The sequence below is a fragment of the Podarcis pityusensis genome (genome assembly GCF_964106645.2).
Source record: "Podarcis pityusensis genome assembly, chromosome: 10".
Lineage (NCBI taxonomy): Eukaryota > Metazoa > Chordata > Lepidosauria > Squamata > Lacertidae > Podarcis > Podarcis pityusensis.
In genome coordinates this window covers 39,263,602-39,282,765 of record NC_138035.1, presented here as the reverse complement: position 1 = coordinate 39,282,765, position 19,164 = coordinate 39,263,602, and positions in this window count along the sequence as shown.

The following is a 19,164-nucleotide window of genomic DNA, read 5'->3' as shown; positions in this document are numbered from 1 at the left end:
AAGCATAGTGCATTCGTAGTGGATTTATACTGGACCGTCCACACAGCATTCTACTCCATGTTTTTTCTGCAATATTTTCCCAATGCTACCACATAATTGTCACCTAGAGGGGCACTCTTGTGCTGTAGTGCAACAAAGGCAGGATACCTGTCCTTCCACCCCACTCAAACAGTTGTGGTATGAAAAGTTTTGTGATTTCAGCAGGCATCTCTGAGACATGCACCAATTGGAAACTAAACAGTATGGCCACCCTAAACCTCTGCAGAGAGAAACAGTATTGAAAGCAGAAGCAAATGTGAAGTTGCAGAGTGCATTTGAAGTCACATCAGGAATGCAAACTGTATCAATTGCTTGTCATTTTCAGTCACTAAATCCTGACACTTCCATAATCCACAGGATTAAAATTCACCTGCCTGGTTAAGCAAGTTCAGTCAAGAAGATATCTCTTGCAAGCATTTTATACTTGCTGTCCACATATACTGATCCTGGATGTGTTCCTATCTGTGTCAAACAAGGACCTTGCTTGCCTAGAGTTCCCTCACACCAATTAATTTTCAGGATGTTCCTTTTATATCTGTCCAAAAAGAAATTGTGCCTGTCAAATCGATCTTCCAACCCTGGACTGACTTTGGCATGTCAGAGCATCAAGTCATACAATCACATTGTCTACTGCCTTGACAAGGATAGTGTTCCTATTAGAGTAGCCTGCATGCTGCTGCTAAATTAAAATGAAGGTGGGCTATTTTATTTTTCTTTGGAAGCACTCAAAACAGGGCTAGAGATTTTGCTCTCTCAATACATTGGAAATTTTCTTTCAAACTTTTGGAGATAATTTTATTTTTTTGAGATGGCATAAAGCAAGTCATAGCCTAAGCAAAACAAAACAAAACAAATCTTGTTTAAAAGCATGAACATATTGTATAATATATACATTACAACATTTATATTTTACTCAGTTTGAAGTCATGGTTAAGGGTGCAGTCCTTAACTTCCCCTGGGAAGGTGTTCTACAAATATATAGGTGTCTCTTAGTAACAACAGTGAAAAGCCGACATACCATATTGCACTTTCAAAAAATGTTTTTCTGTAGAGTGTTACAGGTTTCTCATCCATATTATTTTAATCCTCCCCAAAGTCTTTTCATAATCACAAGCAATCATTTTTTTCCTATTTACCATTTTCAAATTATTCTTTAGGAGCAGCCATTTTTAATGTAGTTATATTTTATGACAACAAAACAACAGAAATGAAAATTGTGTATTTTACAGGGTAGTCAATCTGTGAAAAAGTGTGAAACAAAAATATAGGAAGTTGGTTGCAGACCTCCCCATGCCCTGTGGGTGAAGACATTAATCAGTGGTAGAGGGAACAAACTACACATGAGAACCTTCTGGGACTAAAAACCAGCCACAACTTTATTGATTATGAGAGGAAGGCTGAAGTTGAACAGGGCTGGGATATGGACCACGTCAAGATGCAGGTCAACTAAAGTGGCCAACCCGAGGCTGCTGCCAAGGCTTCGCCTCCATGGCTGACTCTGATTGGCCAGATTTGAACTGGGGATTTGGTGAGCTATCCCATGATCCCTTGTGGCCAACCAGAGAATCAAACAGCTGGCCAAATATAGAGCCTTTTCATCCTTAGTGGGTGAGGGACGTAAGAAACACACTGGGGCCTAATTTGAATAGTAGAGTGCTAGGTATCTGGTGGGAGGGGTGTTCTGCTCCGGAATCATCCCCTCCCTTCTCTGTGTTCTATAAATTTCTGTTAAGAGGGACCAACTGCCTCTTCTTGTTTTCTTGCCTCAGACTTGCCTCATATTGTTGTATTTAGTTTCTCTCATTATGTCATTTTGTTACACTTTTCTTTCTTTTTAAAGCTTAGTTTACATTTACGTGAGCCACTTATTCTTTCTCAAAGAAAAAGAAACTCTGCTGAAGAAAGGTGTGGAATGTCCTAAACTGCAGGAGTGAGGGGATATTCCCAGTTTGATTTAGTTAATCATCCCCCCACCTCCACAACAGGGAGAAGCCCATGATGGCTGCAACCACCAGTACCCCAGAGCTGGGTAAGTGGTCAATCCCACAAACTGCAATAAATGATTCCTAAAGACTTCTTAATCAATTGTTTCAGTTTCCCAATATAACTAGCTTAGTACAGAGTTCTGGTAGTAGTAGTAGTAGTAGTAGTAGTAGTAGTTTATGATAATAATAATAATAATAATAATAATAATAATAATAATTTATTTATACCCCGCCCATCTGGCTGGGTTTCCCCAGCCACTCTGGGTGGCTTCCAACAAAATATTAAAAATACAATAAAATACATTTGACACTTATCTGCAAATTTGATAAATTAATAGATTAAGATTTCAAAATTCAAGTGACAGCCCCCATTCTAAACATTATTTACGTGTACTTTGCAGAAAGATTGCACAACAAATGTCATAAATAGCCTTCTCCTATAGGTGTGCTGAGCCAAGCAGTTAGGAAAACTACAAGCTTTCCTTCAGTGTTGTTTTTTTAATTCTCCCCTATGAATGATTGCTTTAAGTTAATTTTACAATAACTTAAGAGTTTCCATCAATCTAGAACTCATCATTAATGAAGTGTGCTGCTGTTGTTTTCTTTTCTTTGCTCAATTCATTTAAAATGAGTATCTTACACTGATATAATTGTACACTGTCCAATTTGATGTAATGTTTTTCTCCATTAGGGTAGTTACAGAATTACTCACATCAATATTGCATGCAAGGCAAGGAAGGGGAACCTGAGGCCTTCCAGAAGTTGTTGGACTACAAATCTCATCAGCTCCAGCCAGCATCACCAAGGATGATGGGAATTGTAGTCCAGCAATCAATTCTCTCCCAAAGTTGGGTGAAAATATGTGCCTTTCCATGATGACAGAAGCCCCATAGCGAGGGACCAGCTGCATCTTCAGAGAAAGGGAATTCCATAGTTGAGGTGCCATTACTGAGAAGTCCCTACCCCATGTCATTATACAACAGGCTACACCCAACATTGAGAAGGGCCTTATGAATTAATATGAGCGTGTTGAATTGGACCTGGTAACATATAGGCAACCAGTGAAGGTCCCTCAGAATCTAAAAAAAAATCACCCATTTCCCCATGCTCAGGGCCTGTTCAGGACTGCCACAGAATTTACACCTCTGTTGCAAATGCTAAAGTATCTGTTTAATAACTGCCAGTTAAAATGAGTAGTTTGAAAGGCAAGAACCTTCCGCCCAAAAAAATCAAAATAAAAAATCAATAGATTATGATACACTGATTTATCAAGATTTTTTTTCTAATTCTTTCATGGTAGAAAGCATGAGGGAAAGAGAAGGAGGGAGGAAGAAAGCAAAGTCAGCCACAGAGTGTCAGTTTACCTTCCTCTCTTTTTCTCCCTGGAGGGAAATATTCAATTTATCTTTGAGGGTAAATGTTGATGCAACAAATAGTCATTATGTAACTATGCTCAGCTCAGGAAAACCTGAAATGGATTTTCAGGCTATTTGTCAAGTTATTCCTTCAAGCAGGACACTTGGTATTGATTTTTTAAAAGCTGACCCTGCTCAAAATACACTGAGCTCCACTGTAGAGTGAACATAGCAGCATGTGCTATAATGTAAAATTACTTATTATTGCTTAAAACAATAATAAAATGATCAGCTTGACAGTAAAGAGTAATTGCATGCAAAAGGCACACTTCTAATAAACAAATACTGTATTAGGATTAACAAAACCGTTTTGTATTTGTCTTCAGTGTGTTGACCTGATACTCTTTCCACAAGGGCCAACATTGATGCTAAAATCCAGAATCACCTGAGCTCTGCGAGTGCGGCTTTCTCCCGATTGAAGCGCAGAGTGTATGAGGACTGGGACATTTGCAGGGAAACCAAAATGCTTGTTTACAAAGCTATAGTACTCCCAACCTTACTGTATGCTTGTGAAACATGGACCACTTATAAACGCCATCTCCAACTCCTTGAAAGATTCCATCAACGGTGTCTCCAAAAATTTTTACACATCACTTCGGAAGACAGGCAAACTAATGGTAGTGTACTGGAAGAAGCAAAGATCACCAGTGTTGAAGCAATGATTCTTCAACATCAAATTCATTGGACTGGTCATGTTCGGATGCCTGATTATCATCTTCCAAAGCAACCACTCTTTTCTGAACTTAAAAATGGAAAGTGTAATGCTGGTGGTCAACAAAAGAGGTTTAAAGACTATCTCATGGCAAATTTTAAAAAATGTGGTATAAACACCAACAATTGGGAAACCCTTGCCTGCGAGCACTCCAATTGGAGAACAGCCTTTACCAAAGGTGCCATGGGCTTTGAAGGCACTCAAACTCAGGACACAAGGGAGAAAGGTGCTAAGAGGAAGGCATGCTTGGCAAATCCACACCTTGATCAACTCCTACCCAGAAACCAATGTCCCCACTGTGGAAGGATGTGTGGATCCAGAATTGGCCACCACAGTCACTTATGGACTCATTGTTAAAACCGTGTTTATGGAAGACAATCATACTCAGTTACGAGTGATCGCCAAAGAAAAAGACTTAATTTACACTTTCCTTGAGGCTGGAGGATCTCAAACAATCTAAATGAATTGTTTCCTGCAATAAATGCTTTAAAAGTTACCTTGAGGGTAACTTAATACAAATGTGTATTTTGCTGGACAATCTACCATGAAGAAATTCCCTAACAGCTTTGGGACCCTGAACTCAACCCTCACCTAGCTTAATTAGGTAATTAGGTAATCTCCCACAGAAGAAAATATTGTTCAGAAAGAAATAAAAGCATCCATAATGTTTTGGGCTAGGTCCTGGTTGCAGAACAGAACCAATAACAGGATGGGTAATACTATGTCTTGCAATGGTTAAAAACAACTAGGTGAGAACTAGGCTAGGTGAGAATTGACTTCATGGTCCCAAATCTCTTATGGAATTGTAAAAACAAAAGGGGGCTACTAACAGCAACATTTGAGCAAAAGTGCAGATAATCAGCTACAAATTCACTCTTAAAAATGTTGGATCAATCAGCCACAATAACACTAAAAATGCCAAGTGTGGAAAGGCTCTAGCTAAGGAAGAGTCAACGGCAACTGGTCTCTCAGCTAAGTTGATGGCTTTACAGTAACAGGCATGAATAAGCCACAAAGCTAATGCAAGGAAACCACTTACAGTGGTTTGTTTTCCTGCCCAAAGTTTGAACTGAAAATACAATCTGACATCATTAGCAAGCCAGTAGCTGATATGTGGCATCAGCTGAATGTGGATCTTCTGTATTTGTTAAAGTACAATAATCTATGCATCACGACTTTTCAGTGGTGACCTACTGGTTAAGGAGTGCTTCTCTGAAGAGTTTGTCTGATCTTTTCAGCACCAGGTAAAACACTCCCCCCCCAAGCTTTTGAAATATGAACTTTTGTATTCCCTGAATTTGACATCTATTGTATGCTTTTAATGTATTTCTCTGGAAACTCCATAGCTCAGTGTTAGAGCATCTGCTTTGCATGCAGAACGTTCCAGAAGGTACCTGACCCCTTCAGGTAGGTCTAGGAAAGATCCCTGCCTGAAACCCTGGGTTGTAGACAATACTGACTTAGATGAACCAACTAAGTACAAGTGCTGCTTCCATTTTGATGTTGATTTTTCGGTGCAGCAATTTATTTACTATTTTTGGTTTCTTCCGCATCTATACTGTATTTGCATGTTTATTGTTGGTAACCCACCCAGAAAATACCAATACCAAATGGCATATAAATATTGTTAATAATAAAATGTGAAAATTCTGGAATGAGGTACATACTATAAATTAGTTGTTTTCTGGTTTGTGTCAAAGCACATGTGTCAGGGGTTCAGGAGCAGAGGCAAGGGCAAGGGAGGAAACAGAGAGCGAGGGAGAGGAGGCAGAAGAAAAGATGAGTGATGACGACGACCCGAGATCTCCGAGTCTTTCCAGTGAATCAGAAGATTCACAGAAAGGAGCACCAGTGGCCAGGGCAAGGGGGGAGCCTAGGGGGACACCCCAGGAAGATAGAGCCAGAGGGGACTCAGAGGGGAGCAGTTGGAAATCAGGACCAGCGTCACCGCCAGAGAGCAGGGAAGAGGAAGGGCGCCAGGGATCAAGCGCTGGCAGCTCACAACAGGGGGGAGGGCACGAGTCAGGAGTGGCCACACCTCCATCGGGGAGCGAAGAAACGGTCAGACGGAAGGTGGAAGGTTGGGCGCGCGTGCCAAGTTCAAATGCACAGGAAGGTGGCGCAGTAGGCAGCCCGGAAAGGGAGCCAGGTCCTAAAGCCCGCCGAAAGGAGGGAGAAGAGTCAGGGGGGTCAGCGTCAGCGTCAGAGGAATCCCGGAAGGAAGAGACCCCGGGGGGCAGAGGGACCCAGAGAAGAACAGTCAGGCGGAAAAGGTGGAGCAAGGCTAGGATATTAAGTTGGTGTACAAGGGGCGGAGACTCAGATGGAGCTCCGCCGATCTAACCATGAGACGTAGAGTTGCACGCAGCAGCTTGAGAATGGAAACTGTAACTCAATAAAGACTTTTATTTAATGATCGCTGGCTAGCGTGATCCTCTGTGAGCTAGGATCTGGAAGCAGCTCTGACAGTGAGCTCCATCCCTAGATTGTGGGCATCTACGTCCTCGCGGAGAGGAGAGAAAGAGGGTGCCTACTAGCGAGCTCACGAACGGCAGACAACATGACGGCCGAACAGCAGATAGTGGAACTCAGAGAAGCAGTGACACGACTGAATGCCGAGGCTCTTGCATCCAGGAAGAGAGAGGAGGACGCAGCTGCCGCCTACAGGGATCTCCAGGTCAGGTTGGAAGTGCTTACGAAGCAAGGGCAACTGACACCCAAACCGGAGGGGATTGGGTTGGGGAGACGAACAGGCGGTCTGGTCTCTCACTTCGATGGGAATTTGCAACAGTACCCCAACTTTAGAGCAGATGTAATGTGTGCACTGCAACTGCTGAACAAAGACTTTAGAGATGAGCAAGAGAAGGTGGGATTCATCATGTCCCATTTGCATGGAGATGCTAAAGCATGGCTGCGCAATTTGTGGAGAGATAATGATCCGGCGCTCCAAAATGCGGATGCCTTTATTAAAGCGATGGATGGGTGCTTTTTATCAAGCATTGACGTGGATCTTGCTCGGCAGGAGATACATGGACTGAAGCAAGGGAGGGCCAGCGTAAGGCAGTACCATGCCCGCTTTTTCGCTTTGGTCAGTGCCCTGGAATGGGACAGAGATTCGGCTCCTGTAAGAGACCTGTTTTGGGAGGGATTGCACGGCTCGGTTAAAGATGAAATTGCGAGGGGGGAGAGACCCCGGACCACGCAGGAGATCGTTCAGAGGGCGCTGGCGGTGGGGGTGCGGCTGGAAGGACGTCCGTGGAGCAGGGACGAAGGGCGTGGAGGGCGCGAACCAGCCAGGGGCTCCTCCTTCCTTCCCAGAGAAGCAGCGCGTGCGCAATCCACGCCTCCGCCAGGAGGAGGAGCGGAACCTATGGAGGTTGGAGGTGCAAGGGCTCAGTCAGCAGCCAGAGCCCTAGCACCGGCAGCAGTGAAAGCGAAGCCTCCTAGAGGGAACAGGAAGTGTTACATCTGCGATGATCCACAGCATATGGCGAAAGAGTGTCCCCAGAGGCTCCACAAGCACACTGCAGCCTCAGCAATGGTAACTGCAGCAACGCAGCAAGGACAACCACAGCAGGGAAACGAAGGAATCTGGTTGGAGAAGGAGGCACTGGGGCCCAACCAGACGTGTCAGTGAAGCAGTCCCCAGAGATTTTACAGCCCATGGACCCCCTCCCGCCCAAACCGGTAGTGAAGCTCACCGCGTCGCTCCAGCTGCCCAATGGAATCACCATGGACGTGCCAATCACCATTGACTCCGGAAGCAATGCGGACTTTATAGGGCAGGACTTTGTCGACCGGCACGCTATACAGTTGCTGCCTGCCACGCTGCCCCTGCAGGTTGTCACGGTGGATGGCAGGGAGCTGCTAGGGGGGCAAGTGGTGAAGCAGACGCCACCAATGGTGATGCGACTTGGGAATCACAGGGAAATCATCAGCTTCAATGTCACTCAACTATCGGACACGCCCATTGTATTGGGCATGAGTTGGCTGGACAAGCACAGCCCGACGCTGGCTTGGTACCAGCGGCAGCTGACCTTCGGCTCTTCCTTTTGCGCTGAACACTGCATCGTGCCCAGGCAGGAAGGAGGGGGAGAGGAGTCACAGCTGCAGCTAGGCACGCTGCAAGCGGTTCCCCACAAGTACGCAGAATTTTTGGAGGTTTTCTGCGAGAAGGAGGCAGACAGGCTACCCCCCCACAGACCATATGACTGCAAAATTGACCTGCTGCCGGGGGCGGCGCTGCCCAAAGGGAAGCTGTATTCCATGTCTGAGGACGAACTGCAGGAACTCAAAGAGTTCATAGATCATAATTTGGAGCGCGGTTTCATCCGAGAGTCCAAGGCAGCGGGGGGCAGTCCGGTATTCTTTGTTAAGAAGCGGGACACGCCCCAAAAAAGACTTGTAGTGGACTTTCGCATCTTGAACAGTGTGACCAAGCCATCGGACTTCCCCATGCCCCGAATCGACGACCTCCTCGCAAAGGTACGGAAGGGCAGAGTGTTCACCAAGTTGGACCTGCGAGGGGCATACAACCTCATTCGCATGCGGGAGGGAGATGAGTGGAAGACAGCCATGTTCACGCCCCTGGGCACCTACGAATATAGAGTTATGCCTTTTGGATTGCAAAATGGCTCCCACGTTTTTCAAGCTTTCATGCATCACGTGTTGGCGGGGCTCCTCTACAAGACGTGCGTCTGTTTCTTGGATGACATCCTGATCTTTTCGGAATCGCAGCAGGAGCATGACAGACACGTCAAGGAAGTGCTGAGCAGGCTACAGCAACATAGGCTTTACGCCAAGCTGGAGAAGTGCCAATTCGACGTGACGGAGGTGGATTTCCTGGGCTACAAGTTGTCTGATAAAGGGCTCGCCATGGACAGCGCCAAGGTCCGAGCAGTGTTGGATTGGAAAAGCCCACGCAACCGGAAGGAGGTCCAACGGTTTGTCGGCTTCGCGAACTTCTATCGCAAGTTTATCAAAGGCTTTGCGATGCAGACAGCGGCCATCACGGACACGCTCAGCTCCAAGAAAAAGAAGTTCATCTGGACAGAGCAGGCGGAGCAGTCCTTTCAGGCACTCAAGCGTCTCTTCGCGTCGGAAGAGCAGCTGCTTCATGTCAACCCCAGCAGGCCGATGAGGGTGGAGACAGACGCTTCGGACAGAGCCGTGGGAGCAGTCCTGCTGCAGAAAGACCCGCAGGGGGTTTGGAGGCCGGGAGCGTTTTACTCAAGGAAGCTCAGCAAGTCCGAACAGAACTACACCATCTGGGACAGGGAGTTGCTGGCCATTCATGCAGCGTTCAAAGCGTGGAGGCACTTCCTGATCGGCGCCAAGCACACGGTGCAGGTCTGCACGGACCACAAGAATCTAGAGCACTGGCGCACGGCACAGTTCCTGAACCAGAGGCAGATACGTTGGGCTGAGTTCTTTGCGAATTTCGACTTCCGAATAGAGTATGTCCCGGGGGACACCAACATCATGGCGGATGCTCTCTCCCGTAAGCCACAGTATCTGGAGGAGGCAACGCCAGCGGCCGCCATGCACATCTTCGCACCGACAGTGTGGGCGTGCGCGGCGGCGACAGTTGACCTGGATGCGGTGCGACGAGCGTTGCAGGATGACTCCTTCGCGCAAGCAAAGATGGCAGAGGTGCACAGGGGCACGGCAGCGACCGACGAGTTCCAGCTGCGAGATGGTTTGCTCATCCGTAAAGGGGCCATCTACGTGCCGGGAGACGAACTTCGCGCCAAGGTACTGCAGCAGCTGCACGACGCGCCCACTGCCGGGCACTTTGGCAAGGAGAAGACGGTGGAATTAGTAGCCAGAGACTTCTGGTGGCCCGGAATGAGAGGGGAAGTCGCGGACTACGTGGCGAGGTGTGACACCTGCCAGAGGTCCAAACCAGTGCACAGACCGCCGGCCGGACTGCTGGAACCGCTGCAAACTCCGTTCGAGCCATGGGAGAGAGTGGCCCTGGACTTTGTCACGGATCTGCCCAGCTCGAGGGGCAAGACGGCTGTGCTGGTGGTGGTGGATTTGTTCTCCAAGATGGCACATTTCATTCCGTGTGCGAAGGTGGCCACGGCGGAACAAACCGCCAAACTGTTCATAGACCACGTGTTCAAGGTTCACGGTCTGCCGCGGTCTATTCTGTCCGACCGAGGGCGACAGTTCATCTCAAACTTCTGGCAGAGGCTGATGGGCTTCCTGAACGTCAAGATCAACCTGGCGTCGGCTAGACACCCGCAGACCAACGGGCAAGCGGAGCGGGTCAATGCCATCATGCAGCAGTACCTGAGATGTTATGCGAATCAACAGCCTGCGACGTGGGTGGATTACCTGCCTCTCGCCGAGTTCGCCTACAATAACACGAAGCACGTGTCCACGGGGGTCACGCCGTTCTTCGCCAACAACGGGAGGCACCCTAGAACCTTCCCGGGACTGGAAAGAATGGGGGAGGGGGAGCCGCAGACAGCAGATGCGTTCGCGTCGGAGTTGCAGGAGGTCCACGATCAGCTGCGGCGGCACCTGGAGCTGGCTAAACACGCATACAAGGTACAAGCGGACAAACACAGAAGGGTTGGCGAAGAGATCCATGTGGGAGACTGGGTCTGGTTAGCAGCCCACGCAGTGCCGGCCAGGTCGTTGGCGAAGAAGAAACTAGGGCATAAACAACTGGGGCCCTACCAAGTCGACGAACAGGTCAACCCGGTGGCTTTCAGGCTGGCTCTTCCGGAGGGTTCCAGAATGCATCCGGTGTTCCACAGATCGGTGCTCACTCCCTACAAGGCACCTCACAGGTTTCAGGAACCAGGAACGGCACCGGGTCCGCTCCGAGAGAGAACCGGGCAAGGGGGAGTGGCACAGGAGGAGCGCATCAACGAAGTCACGGAGATTTTAGACTCCAGATGGGGGGAAGAGGGGGTAGAATACCTTCTCGCCAAGGAGGGCACCCCGGCCAGTGCCAACAGCTGGGTGCCGGGCTACGCTTTAGACGAACCTCTGCTCAAAGAAGAGTTTCATGCCCTCTTCCCACATAGGCCAATGCCAGCAGACTTTTTCGACGACTGGCTTTTCACGCCCACGCTTTCAGCCAGCACGTTCCGGGGGTTCGACTCGGACGAGGAACCGACACGAGACGCCCGTTCCCCGGAGGGGTCACCCTCGGGATCTGCTTCAGAACCCTCGTATTGGTGGGATGATCGACCAGAGGAGCAGTTCCGCAGAAGGTGGCTGGAGGGTCCAGGACGAGCAACGTCTCCAGAAGGCAACGAGGGAGAGACGGACATGGACGTTTTCGGGGACGACCCGGGTTTCGAGCACGGCGGCACAGAGATGGAAGCGGAGGTGACCGTCGTCAACGAGAGCAGGGAGGAAGAACCGGAAGACTTCGGATGGCGGCCCGCCACGGGAAGCGAACTGTATCCGACATTCGTCCCCCTGACACGGCAGCACCCAGATCCCGCACCGGAAGGAGGGGAGGGGGGAAGAGGGGGCTTCGAGGGGGGGATGGATGTCAGGGGTTCAGGAGCAGAGGCAAGGGCAAGGGAGGAAACAGAGAGCGAGGGAGAGGAGGCAGAAGAAAAGATGAGTGATGACGACGACCCGAGATCTCCGAGTCTTTCCAGTGAATCAGAAGATTCACAGAAAGGAGCACCAGTGGCCAGGGCAAGGGGGGAGCCTAGGGGGACACCCCAGGAAGATAGAGCCAGAGGGGACTCAGAGGGGAGCAGTTGGAAATCAGGACCAGCGTCACCGCCAGAGAGCAGGGAAGAGGAAGGGCGCCAGGGATCAAGCGCTGGCAGCTCACAACAGGGGGGAGGGCACGAGTCAGGAGTGGCCACACCTCCATCGGGGAGCGAAGAAACGGTCAGACGGAAGGTGGAAGGTTGGGCGCGCGTGCCAAGTTCAAATGCACAGGAAGGTGGCGCAGTAGGCAGCCCGGAAAGGGAGCCAGGTCCTAAAGCCCGCCGAAAGGAGGGAGAAGAGTCAGGGGGGTCAGCGTCAGCGTCAGAGGAATCCCGGAAGGAAGAGACCCCGGGGGGCAGAGGGACCCAGAGAAGAACAGTCAGGCGGAAAAGGTGGAGCAAGGCTAGGATATTAAGTTGGTGTACAAGGGGCGGAGACTCAGATGGAGCTCCGCCGATCTAACCATGAGACGTAGAGTTGCACGCAGCAGCTTGAGAATGGAAACTGTAACTCAATAAAGACTTTTATTTAATGATCGCTGGCTAGCGTGATCCTCTGTGAGCTAGGATCTGGAAGCAGCTCTGACAACATGTTTTGAAAGAAATTATTTTTAAAAAAAGAAGATTGGGAGAGAGGAGATACAAATCAGCACAGGAACCAGTAATACAGAACTATACCTCAAAGGTTTTATAAATTTGTATGTTTGCTCATGTAATAAACTGCACCATAATCAGGAGAGATTTGATTTATTGCCTGGTTTGACTAACATCACAATCCCATTTCCATCTCTGAGGTGATTTTCAGGCACAGAGTAACTAGCAAAGTACCAACCAGAGTCTTGTTAATGAAATGTGTTCTGTCACCAACGTCAGTTACTGCCTATTATAATCTTAGAGATGTCTGATCATTTTGACTGTATTTAATTTAATAACATGCTGTTTGTCAGTTTGATGGGACCCGCAATTACCAAACAGGTCCACTCAATCCTACTGCCTTAAAAAAAAGATGATTTCTTAATTAGAAAGTAACTTTGTCATTTATTAATGTCAAAGAAATTTAAAGTGTTGGCATAGTCTTCTCCAAGGGCTCAAATTAACCAACAAATAGATAATTAATATAAAATGTCCTTTGCCTCCATTTCCCACCTTCAAGCTGGCTCCAGTGCCGAGAGGGTTTTTTCTTTCCAATTTTTGGGTGGGAAATTTTCCAAGTGTAAATCAAATGTTTCAAACTTCTGGACTTATCTCATCCAAGCCCTAAGTAGTATAACTTATGAAGGCTCAAAAAAGTAAATAAAAGTCACTTTCCACATCACTTCTGCATCCCCAGATACAGAACAACAAATACAGCTATTCTAAAAGACATAATCAGGCCACCTCCAGACTGGTGTTTTACTGCATGTCTAATCCCCAACATATTCTTGAAATAATAATAATAGTGCATTTGTTGTGTATTTTGTAATACTTTAGCTTGTTCTGCGATGCTTCCACAATTCTCCCACATTACAGTAGAACCTCTACTTATGACCGCCTCTACTTGGGCCCAATCCAAGTTGCGACCGCAGCAAACCCGGAAGTAAATACCGGGTTTGCCGTGATTCTTGCACATGCAGAAGTGGCTGCCACTGTCTGCACATGCACAGAAGCGTGCTGCCACCAAATGCTCCTGCGCACAACGGCGCTTCTACCAGCGATCCAGATCGACTTATGGATGGACCTCCAGAACTGATTACATCCTTAAGTAGAGGTTCCACTGTAATGCTGACGAGAGGGGTAAAAGCACTGGGGTTTCTTTCCAAACCCTGTTTCCTGGTGCTGGTCTTAGTGCTTGTAAAGGTGAATGTCTGTTTCAGAAATCTATCAGTTACGGTAATTAAAGAAACAATTATAGGTGCTGAGGGGTGTGTATGTGTGTTTGTGTGTGCACATGCTTACACATTATGGCCAAACCTCTGGCCACCCCATCAAATTTCAGCTTGTTTACTCTGCAACAGAAAACATAGTTGTGGCAGCTTAGCAATTAACAGATTTATCATGACAGAAGCATAAATGGATTGGAGACAGCTTCATTTGATTCAAGGTGATTTCCCACTTTCCACTGGTACTTTCCATGACCAATGAAATAGGCTCCCATAGGCATTGAGATATTTGCATTTTCTTGCTGCCACTATGAAACTGGCTTCTGCTAAAGTTCTTGGCTTGGGGATGGTGCAGGCTAGATTTGTAGTAAGCTTCCCTCCTTTGGTCATCTGGAATCATTTGCTCTGTACATGCTTTTCATTTGTGGCATGATGGTAATCAGGATTATGGCTGCCTGGCTAGGTCTGCTGTGCATGTACAGGTAGGTCCTTGTTTTCACTGGTGAGGTGCTGGATGGTATTCCAGTAAGAAATACTCATATTCTCTGCTTCACTTACTACCATCCAGTTGTTAATTACTAATGGATCATTTTAATTAGGTCTCAAAATCAAAATTGTTATATAATCAAACTGGCAATATAAAACATGAAAATGGCTTGAAAATCAATAGTTTAAAGCTATTGTTGCACAGTTCTTTTTATATTCATTCCAATATTTGACATATTTTCCCTACGGGGTGCTTTTATTATCTCTTATAATTTAGGGCATTAAATTAATAGGAGGCCATTGTAATTTATGCAACCAAAAAGTGCTCCTCCTTTTCTACCACATTTCCCCTCTAAGTCTAGATTGAGATAAAAAAACTGGAGATGGGATAAGTATTTTTTAAAAAACACAAAAAACCCTGCCATAACTCAGTGGCAGAGAACTTCCTTTGCATGCAAAAGGTCCCAGAGTCAACCTCTAGTACAGGCTTCCTCAATCTTGGCCCTCCAGATGTTTTTGGCCTACAACTCCCATGATCCCTAGCTAGCAGGACCAGTGGTCAGGGATGATGGGAACTGTAGTCTCAAAACATCTGGAGGGTCAAGGTTGAGGAAGCCTGCTCTAGTATCTCCAGGTAGAGGTCGGAGAAGCCCTGGAGAGTTGCTACCAGTCAGTGTCAGCAATATGGATCAGTGGTCTGACACAGTATAAAGCAGCGTCATATGTTCCTAAGCAGCTATTTCTGCTTTGTTTTAATTTATTGGAAGAGGGACAGTCTTATACTGAGGAGGACCAGAACAGGCTGTATGAGTGAGTAGTCATCAGGCCACACTAACAGATTAAGGTATCTGCCAAACAGCAGCATAACTCAGTTGATGGAAACCCAGCCAGATGGGCAGAGTATAAATAATAAATTATTATTATTATTATTATTATTATTATTATTATTATTATGTGCTACCACCAAGCAGCACAGTATAAACAAGCATCCATGCTGTGGTGAAATTAAGCTAATAAACTCCAGCTTCAGGAGCATCATAAAAAGGCAGGTGTTTCTTTATCAACAGGAATGGCCCAATACATTTCCTGCTTGAGATTAAGCACAAGCTGGTGCATCCCTGCAATTCCATGTACTAAAGTCAGATGTGTTGCAATGGCTCTGTTCCTGCTTGCAGGGTCGTGCCCAGATAATAGCACCGGAGTACTGCTCTGTGGGCCTGTGGCAGTTACATTGCAGGGTCCTACCTTTTTCTCTAAGCAGCTCCAGGTGGTCCACATGATTCCCCCCCCCCCCCACATCTCATTTAATCCCCACAGCAACCCTGTGAGATAGGTTAGGCTTAGAGACAGTGATTGGCGCAAGTTCACTCAATGATCTGCATGGGTGAGTGGAGATTTGAACCCTGGTCTCCCAGGTTCTAGTCCAACACTCCAACCACCACACCACACTGGTTCCACTCCACTGTACAAATGTTTAGCATCAGGATGTTGATGAGGTTAAAATGTGACATGTGAAACTCACAGGCAACTGGTTGGAGATGTTGGCCATATGCTGGCATGATGGGAAAGCAAATTTCCCAAGAAGCAAAATCAACAATTTTCAGAAAGTTATTGCTAGGAAGAGCAATGCCTGTTAAAGGAATAGTTGCAGATAATGCATTAAATCCTACACGGCTTTCTTTCCCCATTGTAATAAAGCATCTTTGCTCTATGGGAAGCCCTCCCATCACTTTTCTTCAGTTTTCTCCATTCTTTTAATGTAGATCTTAACACAAATGAAATCTTGTTGATTTGCATTTTTCCTTCAAGTGCTTGTATGATAAAAAGCTTCTTCTGGTATCAGCTTATGGAAAAAGGGGGTTGTGCAAAGGTAATCCTGGAACCTGAAAACTTGTCAGGAGCTAGACAGAATGAGAGAAACAATGTTTGCTGACAGTAACAATCTCAGCAGCTGCAAGAAGATATAATTAGACTTGTGGGTTGTTGTTGTTTTTTCCTAGTGTCCATTGTGCTTTACATCAGGATCATTTTCTGGAGGCAGTCAATCATCTCCTCCCCAGGCTGCTGTCACAAAGAGGTCATCAGCAGCTGAGCTGACAACATTATTAAGGTGGAGATGGTTATTTGGTCCCTTTAAGTAAAATATTGCAACAGGATATGACCATTAGTATACATACACAGGCACCTTTTTCTGCCGTGTTAGTCTGTATTTGATGTCAACAAGGAATATACCATATATATATATATATATATATATATATATATATATATATATATAGTGTAGGGTTGGAAGGAACCCCAAGGCTCATCTAGTCCAGCCCCCCTGCAATGCAGGAATTGCAGCTAAAGAAACTTTAATAGATGGCCATCCAACCTCTGATTAAAAACCTTCAATGAAGAAGAGTCCTCCAGCTACTTAGGGAGTCTGTTCCACTGTCAAACAGCTCTTACCAACTTATTATTGATAAATTAATTTATAGACCACTTATTATATAAAAACATGGTCCATCCTCCATGTAACAGCCCTTTGAATATTTGAAGGTGGCTATCATATCTCCTGTCTCTCACCTTTTTACCGTAAAATTGTAGAGCTGAAAGGGACCCTGAGTATCATTTAGTCCAACCCCCTGCAATGCGGAATATGCAACTGTCCCATGTGGGGATCAAACCTGCAACCTTGGCATTATCAGCACCATGCTCTAAACAACTGAGCTATCCATCTTGTGCCAAGCTAAACACATCCGATTCCATCAACTGTTCCTTATAAGTCTTGATTTCCAGAATCTCTATCATCTTGGTCGCCGTCCTCTGCACAGGGTCATAATCCTTCTTAAATTGTAGTGCCTTGAAATGGACACAGTATTCCAGATGTGGTCTGACCAAGGCAGAATAGAGTAGGACTGGTGCTATTTTTCTAGGAAAGAAAGGTGCCGGAACTCACCATGAGCACCTCGCTTGTTCTCTTATAATGGCAATGGCACCCACCTGAAAGGTGCCGGAACTAAAAACTAAAAAAACAAAAACAAAACAAAACCACTAAAAGCCCTGGGTGGAACCATTCCTTCTCTTGATCAGAACATTATACTTCTGTTTATGCTGTCTATAGTAGCATTTACTTTTTTGTTGCTGTATCACCCTCTTGACTCATGTTAAACTTGTGGCTTACTAAGACCCCATGATCCTTTTCACATGTACTACTGGCTTTCCAGTCTTTCCTAGCCCTACTTGGACACACCAGCCATTGAACCCAAGACATTTTGCATGCAAACTGGGCTATGCATGGTTGTGGGCCTTCTCTTAAACCTATTCTGCATCTCTGATCTCAGGGTCTCTCTTTTGTGCTATCGATTCTTGACTAAGAATATGTTTTGCCTTCTGCGTTTGCCCAGTCAAAATGACTCCCCCCCCCCTCTTTTTTCTTTCTTTTTTGGTAAGCCAATGATTTAAGCTCTGTGATTATTCTCCATTAAACTGCTGCAGAAATGCCAGTCAGGCATTATGAGGTTTTCACTCCAGCTGTGCCGAACCACAAGTAGATATGAAGTAATTGACCTTGTTGTTCACTGAATTGTACAGTGCTTTGCTACCTACTGTTTGGTGCCACTCACTTCACTTCACGCGTCTTCGGAAGTCGCAACCTTTGTGGAGGATATTACTCTCCAACATTCCAAAAGCAGGGGAAAGAGCTTTTGCAAAAGCAAAACATTAAATACTAGGAGTCCCTTATGCTGAAACACCGGGGGCAAGCAAACCTTGCAATATTAAAATGAAAGGTTCCAGATTATTCTCAGAAAAGAAAGTTTGGGGTAGGGAAAGCTGCTTTTTGTTCAGTATATAGAGATAGGAATAAAGCTTCAATACTTTCACTGGGATATCAGTATCATATTAGAACCTACTGTGAGCTGAATCATCTATTTATGGAGAACGTCTGGGCTGTCAGGTGCCCTGAAAAAAATATACAGCTTATTCTTGAATATGTTACCTTTAGTGGACGTATTTTACACTTGCTTCCACAAAATTAAGTACTGAAACTATCAGGATCTCACAACAGCACAAACTGTTCTATGCTTCCATGTTGATGCTTGGTGCAAAGCTTCATTCTGTGCAGAACTGCATACATGGAATGATAGCAGGATTGCAGTCCAATAGTGTGCAGAAGCCCTTTTGAAAACCCTCTTTATGCATAATCACTGAACCCATGAGGGGGAAGAGGAGATTGCACCATCTGGCCACACCCCAACACCAGCGGGACGCTCTGATCATGCCCACACACACCCCATTAAATTGAATGCATGGCATAGAAGATTGCAAAGGCATCACATACATGTCTACACTAAAACACTGGCAGAAAATTTTCATGGGCGAATGTTCAGCTGCAATAAATATTAGCCCCACATGCATAAGCTCAGGTGTATCCAATACAGAATGAGAAAAATTCATTCACATGGAAGCTCCCTTTGTGCCTCATAGTTCTAGATAGGACTAATTATGCAGAATGTCTGCACACAGGAAGTATAAATATATGCTGGGGTCATGTTTTTCTGAAATTTCATTCATTTTCTCTTTCAGCGTTAAAAATGTAAGGAGGTGTGGCATAATTTTCATTTTTTTGGAAGGGAGAATTTTCATAATTTTCAGGGAATATGTGCCTTCCCATGGTTATGTGTTGGGGTGCCCGGGTTTTGTGGGTGCAAGGCGGCACTCATCATTCTTAGAATTAGTAAAAGTTAGAATTAATCAAGGTTTGATTGAACGAGGCCAAACATGGAAATTCCTATGTTTAGCTTATGCTAACGAGCCACACTAGCCTAGCAGGGCTAGCTGAGTGCAAGCCATTAAGGAACCAAACAGAGTAATGGCCCATCAAGGATACCATCAAGACTGCAATACAAAGGCCTCTCCTCCAGCTTTGTGGTGGTGGGCAAAGCCCAAAGGATTCTTGGGTTTCCGGGCTGATGACATTGTAAGCGAACAGGA